The sequence below is a fragment of the Microcaecilia unicolor genome, chromosome 10 (assembly GCF_901765095.1).
Source record: "Microcaecilia unicolor chromosome 10, aMicUni1.1, whole genome shotgun sequence".
In the NCBI taxonomy this organism is placed as follows: Eukaryota; Metazoa; Chordata; class Amphibia; order Gymnophiona; family Siphonopidae; genus Microcaecilia; species Microcaecilia unicolor.
This window is the reverse complement of record NC_044040.1, coordinates 50113149-50119148: the sequence shown is the minus strand read 5'-3', so window position 1 is coordinate 50119148 and position 6000 is coordinate 50113149. Positions and strand designations below refer to the sequence as shown.

General features: G+C 50.2%; 1 protein-coding gene across 1 annotated transcript in view; it reads left to right on the top strand.

The window, feature by feature from the left end:
- Positions 1–5212: 5212 nt before the first annotated feature.
- The window catches only part of PLXNB2 (plexin B2), a 519469-nt gene continuing 518681 nt past the window's right edge, over positions 5213–6000 (top strand). The window contains exon 1 of the mRNA XM_030217169.1: positions 5213–5749. The gene's annotated coding sequence lies outside the window, so the exon portion shown is untranslated. The remainder of the gene's footprint in view (positions 5750–6000) is intronic.

Here is a 6000-nt window from a genome sequence, read left to right as displayed (position 1 = left end):
CACATGTCCAGCCTGTCTGTGGCTTGCGGCGCATGTGAAGAGGCGGGGCTTGCTAGCTACTCCAGACTGGGTACAAAGGATTCACCTTGGGATTTTTTTGAATCCTGTAGTATTCTCTGATGACTGGACCCTGGTTAGGGAGGTTGCTAGGAGAGCCCCTTCCCCCTACTAAAAGCTACTATCTGCTGATTACTGTGGAGCCAAAGCAGGCACCTACCGCAAGCTCAGCATAGGTAATTTTTTGTGCATTAAGTATGTGTTAGCCCTTAATGCAGCTTAGGAAAAAGATACCCAAGTCTCATTGTATAAAATGGGACTTGAGCTAAAATAGTACATTTGTGGAAAAAAAATAACAAGTCTTAACAGTAGAATTCATAACTGGGTCCCTTAATATGCACTGTTTGTATTCTCTGTAAAACACTGTTTATTATTTTGCATGATCTGAGTTACAGCAATTGGGGGCAGAAACCCAAGCCTAGCTGGCTGCAGTGGCGTACCAAGGGGGGGGCGGTGGGGGCGGTCCGCCCCGGGTGCCAGTGGGTGGGGGGTGCTCCGCTCCCGCCGCCTCCCGTGGCCGTTCCCGCGGCGCCGCACATTAAAAAAAAAACGGCGAAGCAGCGTCGCAGGCAGCGCCTCGTGCCCTGCTTGTAAAAAAAAAAAAATCAAATCTCCTTCCTTCTCCTCCTCGTCTTGACGTCGACTCGGGGCGAAAGGGACTCGGGTGGGGGTGTTCAGAGGGGAGAAGGGGACTGGGGTGGGGGTCTCAGACAGGGGAGGGGAGAAGGGGACTGGGGTGGGGCTCTCAGAGGGGAGAAGGGGAGGGGAGAAGGGGACTGGGGTGGGGGTCTCAGACAGGGGAGGGGGAGAGGAGAAGGGGACTGGGGTGGGGATCTCAGACAGGGGAGAAGGGGACTGGGGTGGGGGTGTTCAGAGGGGAAAAGGGGAGGGGAGAAGGGGACTGGGGTGGGAGTGTTCAGAGGGGAGAAGGGGACTGGGGTGGGGGTCTCAGACAGGGGAGGGGAGAAGGGGACTGGGGTGGGGATCTCAGAGGGGAGAAGGAGAGGGGAAAAGGGGAGGGGAGAAGGGACTGGGGTGGGGGTCTCAGAAAGGGGAGGGGGAGAGGAGAAGGGGACTGGGGTGGGGATCTCAGACAGGGGAGAATGGGACTGGGGTGGGGGTGTTCAGAGGGGAAAAGGGGAGGGGAGAAGGGGACTGGGGTGGGGATCTCAGACAGGGGAGGGGAGAAGGGGACTGGGGTGGGGATCTCAGAGGGGAGAAGGGGACTGGGTGGGGATCTCAGACAGCGGAGGGGGAGAGGAGAAGGGGACTGGGGTGGGGGTGTTCAGAGGGGAGAAGGGTACTGGGGTGGGGATCTCAGACAGGGGAGGGGAGAAGGGGACTGGGGTGGGGATCTCAGACAGGGGAGGGGGAGAGGAGAAGGGGACTGGGATGGGGATCTCAGACAGGGGAGAAGAGGACTGGGGTGGGGGTGTTCAGAGGGGAAAAGGGGAGGGGAGAAGGGGACTGGGGTGGGGGTGTTCAGAGGAGAGAAGGGGACTGGGGTGGGGGTCTCAGACAGGGGAGGGGAGAAGGGGACTGGGGTGGGGGTGTCCAGAGGGGAGAAGGGGACTGAGGTGGGGATCTCAGACAGGGGAGAAGGGGACTGGGGTGGGGTGTTCAGAGGGGAAAAGGGGAGTGGAGAAGGGGACTGGGGTGGGGATCTCAGAGGGGAGAAGGGGACTGGGGTGGGGGTGTTCAGAGAAGGGGACTGGGATGGGGGTCTCAGACAGGGGAGGGGAGAAGGGGACTGTGGTGGGGGTCTCAGACAGGAGAAGGGGAGGGGAGAAGGGGACTGGGGTGGGGGTGTTCAGAGGGGAGAAGGGGGCTGGAACTGGGGGCTGAAAAAAAGGGGCAGAGAGAGAGAGGGGACAGATCCTAGATGGAAGGGGGAGCGAGAGGGAGGGCAGACCCTGGATGGATGGGAGAGGAAGGGCAAATGGTGGATTGAAGGGGCAGAGAGAAAGGGCAGGCAGTGGATGGAAGGGACAGCAGAGAGGGCTGACACTGGATGGCAGAGAGAGAGAGAGTGAAGACAGATGCTGGATGGAAGGAAGACGGTGAAAAGAAGATGAGGAAAGCAGAAACCAGAGACAACAAACTGTAAATAAAATATATTTTTTTATTTTTTTTGCTTTAGGATAAAGTATTGTAGATATGTTAAATGTTTATAAAAGAACATGTAAATAAGGTAATCTTTTTATTGGACTAATTTTAATACATTTTGACTAACTTTCGGAGAACAAAACCCCCTTCCTCAGGTCAGGATAGGATACTGTAACAGCACTATACTGTACTGACCCGAGGACGGAGGTTTTGGCCTCTGAAAGCTAAATGTATTAGTCCAATAAAATGGTATTATTTTACTTTCTATATTTGTTTTATTTCTATTTGTTAATTTGTAAAGTGGTGATTGGTACTTGTTAGTTTTTTTCAAATTTACATCTGCTGTCTTTATATTTTGCACAGTACTAGGGGACAGTTTCTGTTTCTGTGGTGTTGCATTGTATGCAGAGTCTGGCATTGGGGGTTCAGTTTAATTTTTGTCTAAATAGAAAGTTTATGATTACTTATTCTATAGTGGATTAGGGTGTATCTGTGTTTGTGAAAAAGACATGGCTTTCAGTTGGCATTGACTGTGCAGGATCTACGATCTGTACTATTCTGTCTGGTTTCATTTTACAATAGGTGAATTGATGTTCTAGTGCTCACTGTAGTGTTTAAGATGCTTTCCTTTTCCTTGTGTGACTCGTAGAAATGACTGCTTATGGTATGGTAGAATTGCTCTATAGGTCCTGAGTGTTTTGTATTCTCGGCATGCCTAGTACTGGATTTGGGGGGGGGGGGGTGTTAAAAAATGACCGGCCCCGGGTGTCAACTACCCTAGGTACGCCACTGGCTGGCTGAATCAGTTTGTAGTAGGAATGAAAATGGGGGAGTCTTAATGGCGTTGGCTTAGGGAGCACCTCAAAATCATTGCAACTTAGGCTGAGACCTGGTGGGGAGGTCTATTAATTCAGGAGTTGGGCTGGCACCTAAAAATCAGGAGGGCTGAAGGTTACATGTGCTGGGAGGTGCCTCTGAAAGGGAGGGGCATCTAAAAAGAAAAGACTTATCATTATCTTGGAGTGGGGCTGGGTGTGATTTGTAAAGGCCTTGCAGGTGATTCTCAGAACCAAATGCGGGCACTAGAGGCAAATAGTACCAAACTAGTGAGCACAGAATGCTTAGAGGCTCTAGCACAGGAGATAAGTGTGCTAAAGATTAGCACAAATCAGGGGCGTAGCCACAGGCGGGCAGGACTAGCCACTTTCCCTCCAGGCCCACCCATCCAACATCCTGCTGCTGTCACTGCCTTTTTTTCCGCGGCTCCGCTGGGTCCGGGAAGCAGCGTTCAGCAGCGTTGCCTGCCTGCCTGCCTGCTAAAATAATTCGTCTCCCCAGGCTCCGCTGCATTTACTTCTTCGCCCGTTGCAAAGTGCTGCCGTTTGCACAGGCAGCTCTGCTCCCCTTTCCTGCATCCATCTGGCCCTACATATCCACTACAGGAAGTAGATCAGAGAGGGCTGGATGGACATGGCAAAGGGGAGCGGAACTGCCTGTGTGAATGACAGAGCTTTGCGACGGGCGAAGAAGTAAATGCAGCGGAGCCTGGGGAGATGAATTATTTCAAAAGGCAGGCACGCAGGCAATGCTGCTGAACGCTGCTTCCCGCCACGCTGGTGACTGGCGCAGGGATGAGACTTCTCAAGATTCTTCAGCTGGCAGGGCCTGGAGATCCCCGCCAGCCCAGGTATTTATCTTTAGGGGAGGGAGATGGATAGAGAGGAAATATGTGGGTCATGCCCACCCAAAAATTGAGGTCTGGCTACGCTATTGGCACAAATAACACACTAATGCAGTCAAATGGATTTTAGTGTGGCCATTTCCTATTCCCTCCCAATACTCAAGAGAACTGCACACAAAACAAAGCCACCCTTACCACTGAAAAAATGTTAGCTTGGAGCAGCAGAATCATAAGAAATCCTCTCTTCAAACACTCTTTAAAAAAAAAATCTGCCATTTTTTAAAATACAATTTGGAAGCGGAAGGAAGCCCGTGCAAGCCCCTCAGTGCTGGTAGTGAGAAACGAATGTGTGCAAATCAGAGCAAACCCTAAAGTGAAAGCACGCATTGATTGATGTTTCCTGTATTTAAATATAAGCGTTCCAAGTTAAGAAAAATTGGAACGCTTTTATTTAAAGGCACAGAAAGCAAACGCCAACGTGCACTTCACGTTCAGGTTTGCCAGGCGCATGAGCACAAGAGCTGAGCTTACTGTTAAGCTCTTCTGTGCATGCACCAAACACGTTTCCCCTTGCTTTAGCTTTTACAGTGTGTATATAATTTGAATATCATTTCCTTTGAGCACTGTTAAGCTAGGTTTCTGCGCTGTTGGCTTACCATGGCAGTTCTGAGCATTGGCTTGTGGTTTTGGGTAAGATATAAAAAAAAAAAAAGCCACAGCCCTTGTTAACTCCATTCAAATGTCTAGTTCTGTTTTTAATTCCTGGTAAAGATGGGCTATCTCGCCTGCCCATGTTAATAAAATATAAATCACCACGAGAAAACTAAACAAATTAAAATCCACTTTTGTTGTTTTCTAGAAACCCATTTTATTCGCAGTTACCCCCCTTCTTTCCACAGCATTTCAGCAATTCCCAATAGCTAGCGCCTCTGTTAATGTTTTATTTCCCTTTGTACTAAAGTCAAATTAGATACGAACGACGATAAAGATCGTGTCCAGTAAGCCTGCCCTGAAAAAAACATAAAAATGTTTTCAGTTCCACTTTCAAGCCAGAGAAACCACAACACATTCTTTCTTTCAACCCCTGCTTTCCCGTCCTTCTCTTCCAGTTCCTTCGTGCAAAAGGATGGCCGAGCATACAAGCATGAAGATAAGATACCAACCTCTAGGTGCGACAAGCACACTGAGATTTAACATACACCACGCCAGCACCCACCAGTAAAGGCAGGGAGGGGACCGCCCCCTCCCCAATCGCCAGCGATTAGATGGGAGCTGGGAATGGGGGGAGGAGGAAAGTAGCAATTGGTAGAGAGCGGTGATTGAACTCATACATATTTAAATCAGCAGGAGGAGGAGGCGCGGTCTTGCTCAAATACAATTACAAATCGACGCGTGCTTCCCTTTAGAAGATTGCTTTTTTTAAATGTAACCCGAATGAGTGCTTTTAAATAGATCTCATTTTCAACCTCGGCAGTACAGGGCAGCTGTTCGTTTGTCGGAGGATGTTTGTGACCTTGCTTTATAATGGCCGAGATGTAAACTGATCCTGCTCTCTGGCCCTCAGCTTGGAAGGGTTGGACTTTTCACTCTCTCTCCTTGATTTGCATTTTTTTTCCTCCGCTTCCTGTTTCGGAGGCTCTTTTTTCAGGAGAGAGAGAGAGTGCATGCAGCGCCCACAGGTGTGTGTGCAAGACTCTCGCTTTCTCCCTTAGCCAAGGAAGAGCTGTGTGGTTGGTTTAATTACCTTTCTCTCTCTCGCTGACTGGAGATTCCTTGGGAAAATAGAAAGAAGCTGCGTTGGATCTCGGTCCCCTCTGGCTGTGAAGCGGAGTTGGGGGGTAGAGAGTGGTGAATCTCGGGGAAGGGAGACGGCTACGTCCAACCAAGCCCGGGCAAGGAACTTTGGTAAGTTGTGTTGCTTCCCTCCCCCGGTTCACCTGTTGAAAAGTGGAGCAGAGGGCGGCTCCCTTCCTTTTTTTTTTTCTTTCTTAAAAGTAGGTTAGGAAGAGCCTGGGGAGTCGCTCCCCGGCGTGACAACAACTTTCACTGACAACAGAGAGTCTGGCTTCGAAAGAAACCGGCAGAGATCCACAAGGAGGAGGGAAGCAGGGATCTGCTCAAGGGTTTGTGCTGCGAATAGGGGAGCTTTGGCGTTT